General features: G+C 39.9%; 1 protein-coding gene across 1 annotated transcript in view; it reads right to left on the bottom strand.

Annotated features, from left to right (window-relative positions):
- STON2 (stonin 2) overlaps positions 1-13,935 on the bottom strand; it is a 90,024-nt gene that overhangs the window by 48,934 nt on the left and 27,155 nt on the right. The window lies entirely within an intron of this gene.

Raw genomic sequence — 13,935 nt, forward strand, 5'->3', positions numbered from 1 at the left:
GAATGCCTCCACCCTTAATTGCTTTTACCTGTAAACTGTTACTTACAAATTACTCAGCCCTTTAGAACTGAGACTTACACTAACTCTTCCATCACCAACTGCTAAGCCTGCCACCACCAACCACCATGATACATGAAAATTCCCATCATCAAAATAATCAATAATAATTATTTAATCTGCATTTCATCACTGGATTTTAACTTGTATTTTAACTCTGTGTATCTTGCTGTATGTTTCTGAATAGTGTTTTATCCCTTGTTTTAATGATGTTGTATCACACCTCGGGCTTCAAGGAGAGGTGGGAAATAAAATTATTATTATTATTATTATTATTATTATTATTATTATTATTCATGGCTCAAAGTGTTGTACAACACAGTTAAAACACTGTACAACTGAAGACTGGGCCTTTGTTTTACAGGATCTGTCTACACTTTAGTATCACATATAGAAGGAAGTACACTATATACATGGCAACTGAAGTTTTTGACCTCCTTACAGAGAACAGAATGATCTGGAAGAAGCGACAGGCTGTATTACATGTTCTCCTGATTTGTCTTGGATCTGGGGCAAGAGAGTTAACATGCCGCTCCAATCAATCAAATGAAGTCTGTGGTATGTGACAGCTCATCTCTCTCATTAAAAAAGAAAAAGAATGAGGGTCCTCCCCATCTTAAAATACATGGTGCTGAACTACTAATTGCTCTGGGAGCCCCAGCAACCCAACAAAAGGTTTTCAGAGTGAATGTATTATGTCTGATTCACTGAGGTCACGATTTGAAAGAAAGCTCGGCTTGAATAAATCCCCCATCGCAGCAACACCAACAGTTTAATGAAGATGTGCTCAGTCACCCTTATTAACAGAGATGAGGAGGCAGAAGGGCTGTTCTGCTGCTTTTTTCAGCAAAACACAATGGAAGCTAATTTCAAAGTGGTGTTTTGCTTGATACTCTTTAAAATTCATAACCATGCCACAGAGTTCATACATCGGTTAAAAGACAAAAAGGAGAGAGATATTTGCATTTTAAGAAATGTTTACTTATATGCAATTCAGTTTTGTAATTGGGATATCTACTGGAAAAAGTAGAGAGTTGTAATAGCATGTATTTGAACAATGAATCGTTTCTCTCCTACTCCCAAAATGTCTTTTACAAAACCACCTTAGATATTTTACAAACTTCTAATTAAAAGTAGTATCAGAACTTGGCCTAAGCAGCCACTTCTCAACTCGATCTATATTTCTATCTACAGTAGATTCTCGTTTATCCAACATAAATGGGCCAAAAAAATGTTGGATAAGTTAAAATATTGGATAATAAGGAGGGATTAAGGAAAAGCCTATTAAACGTCAAATTATGTTATGGTTTTACAAATTAAGCACCAAAACATCATGTTTTACAAGAAATCGACAGAAAAAGCAGTTCAATACACAGTAACATTATGTAGTAATTACTGTATTTACGAATTGAGCACCAAAATAGACAAGGGCTCTTTCTTTCTCCCACCCTGGACTGTGTTGGACAATACATAATGTTGGATGAGTAGAGGTTAGATAAGTGAGACTGTACTATATCTATCTGTCTATCTATCTGTTCTGTTTTTTCCTTCAGATTTGGACACAAGGCAGTTTACAAAAAAGCATACAATAAAACACAGTTGAAAAAATACAAATTTACCATTAAAACAAAAAAATAAATGACATAATTTAAACCATTTAAAATTTTACTTTAAAACAAAAATTAAACATGATTACTAAGTGTTCTAAACTCATTTCTTTACAACTATAGAAAAATAAATGGAAAAAAAGAATACCATAGCTTCAATTAAAAAGAAGAACACCCCACAGCATTGCCACTTTCAGCAGAAGGTTAAGACTGGTTTTACCATTACCATATTGTTCACATCTGAAATGTCCATAGGATCAGTTGAAATGTATTTGTTCGTTGTGATATGACATTAATAACTGAGAAATGCTCTTTCAAATTCTGCCCCAAGAGATTTTGCTGCCCAGGGCTGAATAGCAAATTACATCCCAGCTTCACAAGTTGAGGCACAGAGAATCCTAGGACAGTCAAGTTATCGTGGCGGCAGAAGCAGAAAATTACACACATACCTTTCCTCTGACAGTAAAAATATAATTGAAATGTTAAATTACTGTCTGCCTTTCAGAATACCCCAAATTGCCTTCATGAGGAGGTTAATTCAGCATCTTCCATGCCCTTGCCATCCACATATGGCAACATTTGTAGGTGCTGGCCAAATTCAAATTGTGCAGCTATTCCCAGAATGGAGATCATACTGAAAAATCCCAACTGTCCCAATTTTTGGCAGGAACAGTTCCAATTATTCAACTGGTCCAACGAGCGGCAGCCAGACTACTCACCGGAGCGTCATACAGGGAGCACACCACCCCCCTGCTGTGTCAGCTCCACTGGCTGCCGGTTCAGTTCCGAGCACAATTCAAGGTGCTGGTTTTGACCTACAAAACCCTGTACGGTTCCAGTCCAGTGTATCTGTCCGAACGTGTCTCCCTCTACGTCCCACCCCGGAGTCTGAGATCATCTGGGGAGGCCCTGCTCTCGACCCCACCGCTATCACAAGTGAGGTTGGTGGGGACGAGGAGCAGGGTCTTCTCGGTGGTGGCCCCTCACCTGTGGAACTCACTCCCGGGAGTAATTTGGGCATCAACATCCCTCCTCTCCTTCAGGAGGAAAGTAAAGACGTGGTTGTGGGACCAGGCCTTTGGGCAATCTGACAACTAGATAAGGACAACCAAACGGCTAGGACTGACAGGACTGACAATGTGGAATTGGAAATTGGACTATGAGATAGCGAACACTGACCGTCTATGAGGAGTAACTGGGTTTGCATTGTTTTATTGGTTTTAGGGTTGTAATGCAGGAATTGTTGTTTAACTGTTCAACTGTTTAACTGTTTAATTGATGTCGTCTCTCATGGAGTCCGGCGAGGTCTCAGACCTGGTCTCCCTGCTGGTCCGGAGACATAACTACTGTTATGTGATGCTGGCATCGAATCTGTGCCTTTGCAAGCCGCTCTGAGTCCCCTTCGGAGTGAGAAGGGCGGGGTAGAAGAAACCGAAATAAATAAATAAACAAATAAATAAATATTCTTATTTATTTCTTTACAGTATTTATATTCCAGTCTTCTAACCCAAAGGGAACTCAGGACGGATCACAGAACACATACATAGCAAACATTCAATGCCGATTGTACAATAAGAAGACAGACAACAGATAGTTATATACATAGGTTTTCTCATATTTTGGCATCTTTGGCGGATGTGCTCGGTTCTGGTTACAGAGGAGTGCTGTCTCTCCATCTCCTTGCCAAAGAGCTTTCTTTGTTCATAAACTTTCCTCCTTTTTCTGATTAAATGTCATGCCTAAAATACCTCCCCACTTTAATGTGGTTCCTATTTATCTACTCACATTGCTGTTTTCGATCCGCTAGGTGGGTGGGGAACTGGGCAAAAGGTAAGCAAATCACCCTGACCGGGCTTTGAACTGTCAACCTTTCAGTTGGAAAGATATACAGCAGCTGCAGTTGGTGATTATCCTGCTGTGCTAAATAGCTGGCCAGCCACTTTTCAGTCTCTTTGAAAATGTCCTGGTTTCTTTCCTCTTTCCTTTGTCCTCAGCTTACACCTGTTGTTGCAAACTGAATTCAAATTCCCCAAAGTACTTTGTGTTCAATTAATTCAGCAGGAGGATGAGGAGAGAAAGAAAAAGAATCAGGCAAATGCAAATTTCTGCAGCCTTTTAGCTTGTGTTCTTCCCTGTTGCCATCTTAACCACATTTGGTTGATTGCCACTGGGAGCATATGGGGGCTTTCTTTAAGGGTGTGTATGGCAGAGGTGGATCTCACTAGATCACAGGGGCAGATACCTCCTTGGCACTCCTGGCATCTTCTAATGTGGTTCCTTTCCTGTCATCCCAAGGACGGCTACCCATGTGCTGAGCCAACCCTATTCACAGTTGTAATAATAATACAATAATAATGTTGTGGCCTTCTCTGCCCTTTCAATATTTGTATATTGGTGTTGTCTGTCAAGCAGAATGAACGTGCAAGTGGGTGATATGTATAGGGTTACAAATCAAAAATTTGAAAAGTTAAGAAACAGAAAGGCCTCTGCGCGGATAGGCAAATTGGTCATTTCCAAGTCCTCTGACATTTGAAGTGTTTAAACACAACTTCTTTCTGTTGTGCCTAGGAAGAAATGTGCACAAACAAAAAGAACAGAACATTTTTTCACCCATCTCCAGTTGTGAGTCTCTCTGTTACGTGCCCATGGTTAATTCAATGGCATTAGGAAGGCTACAAGAAGAGAATGGAGCAAGCGTACCTATCAAACAGAGCAGGATATTTTTTACATTTTTTACAAAAGGGATGCAGGAGGGGAGAGGGATACTAAGCAATAGCTCTTGCTGAAGAAAATGTCTGCTTCATACACGGAAGAGAAGCACTGAAAAGGTTTGCAGGGAATTTAGCTGATCTCCAAGGATACCCCGTACTTTGCACTGATATTACGTTGCTTAAGGCAACAGAGCCTCTGCAAACAAATCAGCTCAGGACCAAGAGAAGAAAAGATTCATGAAAGCAAAGCCTTTAGAGACCCAAGTTCTTTTGTATGAAGTTCCACAACTAGATCCTAACGCCATGGCACAAAGGAGGCTTTGCAAAGTATTCTGGGGAAATCAAACTGTCCCACTTTCAGAGCCAAGGCATTTTACGCTACAGAAAAGATCTGCTTTTGCAGGGCTGTGAAATCAATGAAACCAACAAACATCCTGCCCACCTCACCACAACACATAATTCCTAATCCTTGTATTGATAGTATTTACGGAGCCAAAAGTCTGAAGTTCTGTGCTCAGAAGGCATGTGCATCTAGAGACAACTCTTTAAAAAGTCATATTTTGGGGGGCGGGGGGGGGGGGGGCGCGGACTAAACTCTGAACCACTGAAGGGTTTGCCAAAGCCAATTTATAACTAGGATACCCACCTCTAGAAGACTTTCAATATTATAAAAGCTCAGGATTTGATATTTACTTCAACACTACTAAACAGAAGTAAGCATTACATTGCAGATATCCTTATGTATTGTGAAGAGGCTGTGACTATATTATAGTGAATACTAGTATTTACAAAATTTTGGACAATAATAGATTCATTATTTGAATATCAGCATATCTATGAGGTCACCGCCTGTATATTCCCCTCTGATGGGCTAGCCACAGCTTCAAGCTGACTACTAAACTGGAAAATTGGTGTAGAGCAGTGGTTCTCAACCTGGGGTCCCCCAGATGTTTTTGGCTTTCAACTCCCATAAATTCTAACAGCTGGTAAACTGGCTGGGATTTCTGGGAGTTGTAGGCCAAAAACATCTGGGGACCCCAGGTTGAGAACCACTGGTGTAGAGGGAAACACTTCATATGTGTTCCTGCATGGAAGGGGACTGAACTGGATGGCCCTTGCAGTATTCCAACTCTATGATTCTTCCTCTGTTGCAAGTATCCAAGAGTACGGTCAACCTCCTGCAACTACTCTTTGGCTTTAAATAGAAGGAAATTCAATCAAGGATGTTCCATTATGTGTAATTTTACATTCTTTGAATAACACAGAAACACCAGCAAATGTTGACAGCTAGATAAAGGAGATTATATGTTTATATTTGACAAATAGGAATTTGCCTCACTAAATGCTGAGACCTTGGGGAACAATTGTTGCTCATGCTCTGCATTGCAAAATGTTCTAGATGCAGAACCCATTGCATTCCTATATGGGGTCACAGAAGGCATAGCTAGGAAGATGGATGACTTAACCTGGCATATGGTACTTACTTATCATAGAGTGATAAGTATATGGTAGTTACTTACCACTCTATGGCAGCAGTTCTTAACCTGTGGGCCGCTGACCACCAGTGGGCCGCAAGTATGAAAATCTGGTCTGTGAGCCTCCTTCCTCTTTCTTTCTTTATTTTATTTTATTATTTCCACTCCTTTTATGCCACCTGCCACTCATTCCCTATCGCTGACCACGGCATATGTTCTGTATCAGAAACTAGAGCTGATGTGGTCTATCCAATGCAATTTTCTGAATCGGCACTCCAAACCAAATCTAAAGTTGCCCAAAAATTGATTTGTAGCCCTTTTCATACTAATGTTGGAGAGTGGTCCCTGATCAAGTGGTCCTTGGTCAAAGTGGTTCCTGGTCAAGTGGTCCCTGATCAAGAAAAGGTTGGGAACCATTGCTTTATGGCCAAAGACATTCATCATTCATGGGAGTCTACTGATTTTAAACTAGTTTCAGACGTTTTGTGTAATATGTTATATTGTACATATCAACGTGAGAACTGTGTTGTCTGACAGATATTTCATTTTATTGTGAGACGTTTACTTAGAACCAAGCTAATATGACCAACTAATTTTGTACCTAACATCCACAACTGATTAAACTGCTAACAGGGGTCAGATTGTAGTAATAGTTATAGTAGCTGTTGTTGTTGTTGTTGTTGTTATTATTATTATTATTATGGAGCCCCTGATGGTGCAATAGGTCAGGGTTGCTGACCAAAAAGGTTGGAGGTTTGAATCTGTGAAGCAGGGTGAGCTCCCGCCTGTCAGCTCCAGCTCCTCATGTGGGGACATGAGAGAAGCCCCTCACAGGATGGCAAAACATCCAGGCGTCCCCTGGACAACATCCTTGCAGATGACAAATTTCTCACACCAGAAGTGACTTGTTTCTCAAGTTTATCACAAAAAATACTATTATTATTATTATTATTATTATTATTATTATTAATGCCCTGTTTTATCTCTCCTGCAGGAAACTCAAAGCAGCTTAATATAAAAGCATCATCAGCATAAAATTTAAGATATACAAACATGTAAACATTAAAACAGGATTAAATAAAAACAGTATTTAAAAATCTCAGTTAAAATCCATTAAAACATATTAAAAGTTATAAGCCACTGATAGTTATCTGACAGGCTCCAACAAGATAATAATAGCAGCCATAGTTACATGTAATGGGTTACTGATAATCATCTTCTTTTCCTAGTCTTATACCTGATCTGGCTGTGTAGCAGAAATAGTGTTAGCCATTAATGCAGCAACTTTCAAAGGTATGGACCAAGACCCAGAGTTTTTAAATATCACTGAGCTATATGCTGAGTAGGAGAAGCTCCCACATATTCTGATGATAATAGGAGTAACGTCCCAGTGAGACCTCTGCTGCATATTGAAGTTAATGTACAACCTCTGGATTCCTCTTAGCAACCTTGAGTCTATATACAGGATTTCTGCAAGAATGGGGCTGAGATACAAGATCAAAGACTGGGTGAAAAAAAAATAGGTATTTCAAAAGAAAACAATGGTTCCTTGTTTATCTGCTAAAGCAAAAGCCTATCTTTCAGCCACTTTTTTTTTTTTAGGATGACGCTTATCTAAAATTGAGAGGACTTATAGGTTGGTAATTCTTGTGATCAATTCCTTATGAACAGAAACCACAATTGCCATTAATCAATAATAAAAGAAATGGTATTCCAGTTTCCCCAAATTTACATTTCTTTATGCCCCCCCCCCACCGGTGGCACAGCGGATTAAACCACTGTGCTGCTGAACTTGCTGACCGAAAGTCAGCAGTTCAAATCTGGGGAGTGGGGTGAGCTCCTGCTGTTAGCCCCAGCTTCTGCCAACCTAGCAGTTTGAAAACATGCAAATGTGAGTAGATCAATAGGTAGCGCTTTGGCAGAAAGGTAACGATGCTTCATGCAGTCATGCTGCCCACATGACCTAGGAGGTGTCTAAGGACAATGCCAGCTCTTTGGCTTTGTAATGGAGATGAGCACCACCCCGCAGAGTCAGGCACGACTAGACTTAACGTCAAGGGAAACCTTTACTTATTCAATGCAAGGTTTAGGACCTGTCAAACTGCTGGGAGGGGTAGGCATCTTTAAACCCCACCCAAAGGCAAACCACTTGGTATACAAGTTGGTGATCATAAATTGGATAGGAGTCTACTTTAAAACATAATCACCTGAAATGACATGAGTGTAGCTGATGAGGAATCCACACACAGCCAAGTAGTTAATAATAATGTGCCAAGATGAAGGCGCGTCAAGCCAACACCGTCCAAAACCGCCTTCCACCTGGAAACCAATGCCCTCACTGCGGAAGAAGATGCAGATCACGAATAGGGCTCCACAGTCACCTACGAACCCACCGCCAGGACACCGAACTTGGAGGACCATCATCCTCGGACTATCAGAGTAGAGCTGATCAACAGCTCAACTCTGATCTTGCAAATCCAAATTGAATAGGCCTTACTTACATTTATGAGTAATCACTCTTAGGACTTTGCACTTCAAGATTCTGTACGATCAATATTCCAACAATAAGATCAGAACATTTCTGCTTTCTCATTTCCAATTTCTTGTGCATCACCAAAGGCAGTCTGGGGTTAAGTTGCTGGCATTTATTACATTCATGAACATCTATTAAATTATATCTTTGCTCTGAAATCAGCTTCAAGAGATTTCAGGAAATTATAGTGGTGCACTTTTTAATTTCCATCCCCATTTCTGAGCCTCTTTGATAACAATCAGTAAACCTCAAGGCTGGAGTGAGTAAGTGTCTGGGCAGGCGCCTACCTATTCCAATATTACCTGGAGCTCCAATTTCAATCCAACTGGTGATTTGAGCCAAAAAAAATCCCACTGGCTAAACAAAGTGTTTTATTCTTTTCTTGAGCATGTGAGGTGTTTTGTGAGAAACAAACACAGAAATAATAAGCTAACAATCATAAAGTTTGTGTCTCAACAATACATACAACTGATTTTTTCATATAGGCCACAGAAATGTATGTTTTATAAACTGGTGAAATTGCTGGTTGCATTATTTTTAGCAGGTTTGTCACACATTTTTATAGCACATTCTCTTATTTAATGCAAATTATATCACCACACAGGCTTGAGCTCTATGCTACATTCCTAAACTGGCTCCCAATAGATGTAATGGACTACATTACCCAATAGACATGTTGCTTGACAGCTTTGTAGGAAACCAGGCTGGGGGAAGAAAAATGTCTTTAGTACTACTTCACCTAAAATAATCAAAATACTCACATTTTAAAAGTTAAACAGTTCTGTCTACCCATTTACACTAATAATAATAATAATAATAATAATAATAATAATAATAATAATATATTCTGCTCTATCTCCCCAAAGGGGCTCAGGGCAGATTCCAAACATAAAAGGCAAACATTCAATGCCTGAATACAACAACAATACATCCATACTAACAAAATTTATACAACCCAACATATAAATACGAATTATGACTTAAAAGCTAAAATTAAATAAAAAGCACAACCTGTTATAACAGACATAGGACAAAACATCAAATGGAAACAATAATTTCCCATTTCTTTGGGGCAAATTGATTAATGATTGCTCAATATATCTATTGAGCTGGTGAGGTGAGCAGGGCACAGATACGGATGGCAACTATTAATCAGACATATAATGGTAGTATTGCCAACTACTATTCCTTCTCCACATAAGCCAGTGAGCAAAGCTGTTCACTTCAGCTGTTTTTTGAAAGCGGGGAGGAAGGGGGGCATCTTTAATTCCTTAGGAAGGGAGTTCCAGAGATGGGAGGCAACCACAGAGAAGGCCCTTTCTCTCGTTCCCACCAATCGTATTTGGGACAGGGGTGGAACTGAAAGGAGGGCCTCCTCTGATGACCGCAGTGTTCGAGTTGGTCTATAGAAAGCTGCACTTCCTAAGCTAACTCTGGGCACTTCCAGATAGATCTTAAACCCGCACCAAAGTGGGTTTAAGAAACCCACTTCAGCATGGGTTTAAGTCCTCATGCCCACCCAAAAAAATCTGGACTTTCCTGGTAACTCCTGGAGTGGCATGAGGCCATCCAACCCCCCCCTCCCCCGCCACCTTAAAAGTACAAAATGCTTTTAATTATAAAGTGTAGATGCACCCATACCTTCATTTAAAAATAGAAAACCATTTGAGAACAACTGCTCCAAGGAAAATATGAAAGTGGAAGAAGTTATGTCAGGCATACATAATGTTGTACAAATATCTGATAGGCAGCATGAAGGTGAACACTCCCTACTGTTTGGATTGTCTTCATAGTCAGGGAGACTTGATATTTAAAGTGGTACAAGAGAAAGAAAGCTGATCCTGAGCAACTGACCCACTTCGGAATGTTTTTGTGTCAACTGATACATTTTGAAGTTCTCACAAATTCTGTATAAATCAAAAATGTGTATAGTTTTGTGACTGCATGCTCTAATTTCCAATGAGAAAATACGTTCACTGGGGGCTTGTGTTTTACTTCCAGTCTTTAAAAAAATCAGAGAGAGATTGAGAGAGAGAAAGAGATGTAGAACATACCAGAAGCTATTTCAGTGATTTCTGTGCTCTTTGTTGTCTTTGTCTGTGTCAGCAGCGGGATGCAAGCTCTTTGAGCCAGAACCCTTATAGTGTGACAGAACTATGACAGTATCTCATTGCTATCTGTTTAGTGAGTGATGGAAATGAAATATCCCCTCCAGTACCAACCTCAATGTTTTCTTTCTGGATGCACAATAGAAGATATTTTTCTCCTGCTAAATGTCTTGCACTCTGCCAGCTTTTAACAGAGTGGAGAATTGATATTTTCACCTCTGTTGCATGTTATATAGAGACTCTGCTCAAAAACAAATATTTTTTTACAAAAGCCATAAGGATGAGTAAATCTCAGATGGATCAAACTTCTCATTTTGCCTGAAAAGGCTAGAATGGTGCACATATTGTATAACACTATGTACTTGCACTGTAGTCACACAAGATATATGGATAGATACACAGATGTTACCAACCCTACAAACAAAAACATTAAAAGATTTGGGTTGTTGTAGGTTTTTCGGGCTATATGGCCATGTTCTAGAAGCATTCTCTCCTGACATTTTGCCTGCATCAATGGCAAGGATCCTCACGGCCATATGGCTGTGCTCTAGAAGCATTCTCTCCTGACGTTTCGCCTGCATATGGCAAGCATCCTCACAACTTCTGAGGATGCTTGCCATAGATGCAGGCGAAATGTCAGGAGAGAATGCTTCTAGAACATGGCCATATAGCCCGAAAAACCTACAGCAAGCCAGTAATTCCAGCCATGAAAGCCTTCGACAATACATTTGAAAGCTTTGTTGAAATTATAATCGTTATTAACAACAGAGACACCTGAGTCTTGCACAAAGAATGTGTAATGAGACTGTGCCTTGAATATTTCTGAACAAGGAATAAAAAGTTGTTCTTTATTTCAGTGCTAATAGCAGTACTGTTTTGCTATCCTGAAATTCATATCCTGGGACTTCTTTTCAAAGCAAATAAAACAGGATTTACATGCCTGATCAACACTTGCCATAACACTGTCCAAGAAGACAATAAATAATTCAATTTTTGAATCCATCACAAATTGGCTAATGAGGATTCACGTCTTTGAAGATGCTAAGTAACAAATCAACACTCAACATTAGCAACACAATATTTGGGGGGAGGCCATTAAAGCAAAGGCAGAACAAACCCTACAACAGTTTTTATTTCTTAACAATTCATTAAAGAACAGTGACAACATTTTGACCTAAATGTTTTCTCCTTACATTCCTCTCTTCTTTTATATGAAATCTGCTTCCAATTAGCTTTCTGTGCATCAGAATAGCTAGGTCTAAAACTGATCCTCTAAACCTCTCATCACAGCTGAACCACATACTTTTGCTTCTTACCGTTACGATTTCCTCATCCCTTCCCTTGCTTTTGATGCAGCCACATTAAGGTACAAAGAAGTGGAGTCTTATTTCTGAGTAAGGAGCCCACCCCAACCCTTCTGACTCCTTGTGTGGTCCTGCCAGTTTCTGGGGACAGAGCTTGATTATAATGATGGGAAATGCCAGCTTTGGATACGGTTGGCAATACACCCACTCCCAACAGTTTTCTACAGTTGGCAATACACATAAATCCAACACAGGGAGCATATGAGACAAGTTACAAGGAATAGCAATCTGTTCTACCACTAAAACCCCATGGAGTTGATCTTCTGCCATTCAAAAACCACATCAGGAGATGGCAGGCTAATCATCCATGTAGTTAATTCACAAGGAGATGCTAGCTCACTGTGGTGCTGCAGGATCAAGTTTTATACAGTAGTCAGTGAACACTTCTGTTCTACATGTTTACAGTACTTTGACCAATTCTAGCTTGCTCCTGACCACAGGGGCCATACACAAACACACACACAACTCTATATTTGCCTGTTGCTCTTGTTTTCCAACACCACACCTTGTTAGGAAATTGAGGGCTTTCTGCAGCGTCCGCACTCTACGTGGGATTGTCTTTGAAGACTGCTGGGAAGCTTCAAATGGTCCAACAAGTGGCAGCCAGATTTCTAACTGGGTTTGTGTACAGGAAGCACACAACTCCCCTGTTACGTCAGCACTGACTGCCAGTTTGCTACCAAGCACAATTCAAAGTGCTGGCTTTAGTCTATAAGCCCTGAATGGTTCTGGCCCAGCATACCTGTCTGAACACATCTCCCTCTATGAACCATCATGGAAGTTAAGATTTTCTGAGGAGGCCCTGCTCTTGGTCCCACCTCTTTTGCAAGGGTGGTTGGTGGGGACGAGAGACAGGACCTTCTCAGTGGTGGCTCCTTGGCTCTGGAACTCTCTCTCCAGTGAGATTAGATCAGCACCCTCCCTCCTGGCCTTTAGGAAGAAAACAAAGATGTGGTTGTGGGACCAATCCTTTGGTCAGTAAAATAACGTAGTCCAAAGAATAATTAGGAAATAATGTGAAATGACAATTGGAATGGCTACGGTATACAATTTTTGGATCATGTGATTTTAATATTTATTCTAGAGGGTTTTAATGCTTTGTCTTAATGTTTAAATGTTGTTTATGCCTTATGTTTAATGGTTTTGATTATTTTAATTTATAGTTATATGTATTTGTTTAGTTATGATTTTTTTCTTTCCTTTCTACATCTCTGTTGGCACTGAATTTTGCGATTAACATGTTGTAAACCAGCTTGGGTCCCTCCCCCCAGGGGTGAGAAAGGTGGTATATAAATATAATAAAGAAATAAATAAATACAGTCATTGAGTGCTATGTTTTTCTTTTCTCAATCCTACAATTAAATCCCTCCCACTCAAAGAAGAAGACCACACGTTTCTGTCGGCTTTTTGTTTTTAAGAAGTCTCTGTCATAACTGTGCCTTGATGCAAACTGTCACACTAAACTACGGCCCATCACAATGTTGTCTGACTTTCCATAGTGCATGATGATAGATGGATTAAAAAGAGCCAAAAAGAGCATGCCAAACCCAATAAACATCTGCTTATTTGCAAAGCCTTCCCACAATGTTCAGATTGTCCTGTTTTGTTCAGTGTATCACTGTATTTTACCCAGGGAAGCTGAACGTTTCAATTTGAGGCAACTGTCCTTGGAACTTATAATGTATTTTCCTACAGTCTTTAATTACAAAGCACTGTGGTATTGTCCCCCAAACCCAGTGTTCTGGATGCATAAAACAGTCAAAGAAGATCAATTCTTCACATAAACCTTTATGGTCTCTACTTTCAAGCAGACTGAAAATGGGAACCAAGTTTAATTCTAAATTACACATTGGAATCTAACCCTGTTTTGCTTTCAAAAAGTCACACAGAATGAAAAAGAGTTCCCTGACCTAGACACAACAAGGAAAAGCTGGAAACTTGCAAGGTGGAAAAAGTCTATACTTGTGAATGAAGAAAATGAACATGGAACAGCAATAATGCTCCAGTTGCAATTTTAAGTGATCGGTAAAGCATGTGTCAAGATAACCATTGCTTAATGAGAGGAATTCTTTGATAAATG

This window comes from Anolis sagrei, chromosome 1, assembly GCF_037176765.1.
Source record: "Anolis sagrei isolate rAnoSag1 chromosome 1, rAnoSag1.mat, whole genome shotgun sequence".
NCBI lineage: Eukaryota > Metazoa > Chordata > Lepidosauria > Squamata > Dactyloidae > Anolis > Anolis sagrei.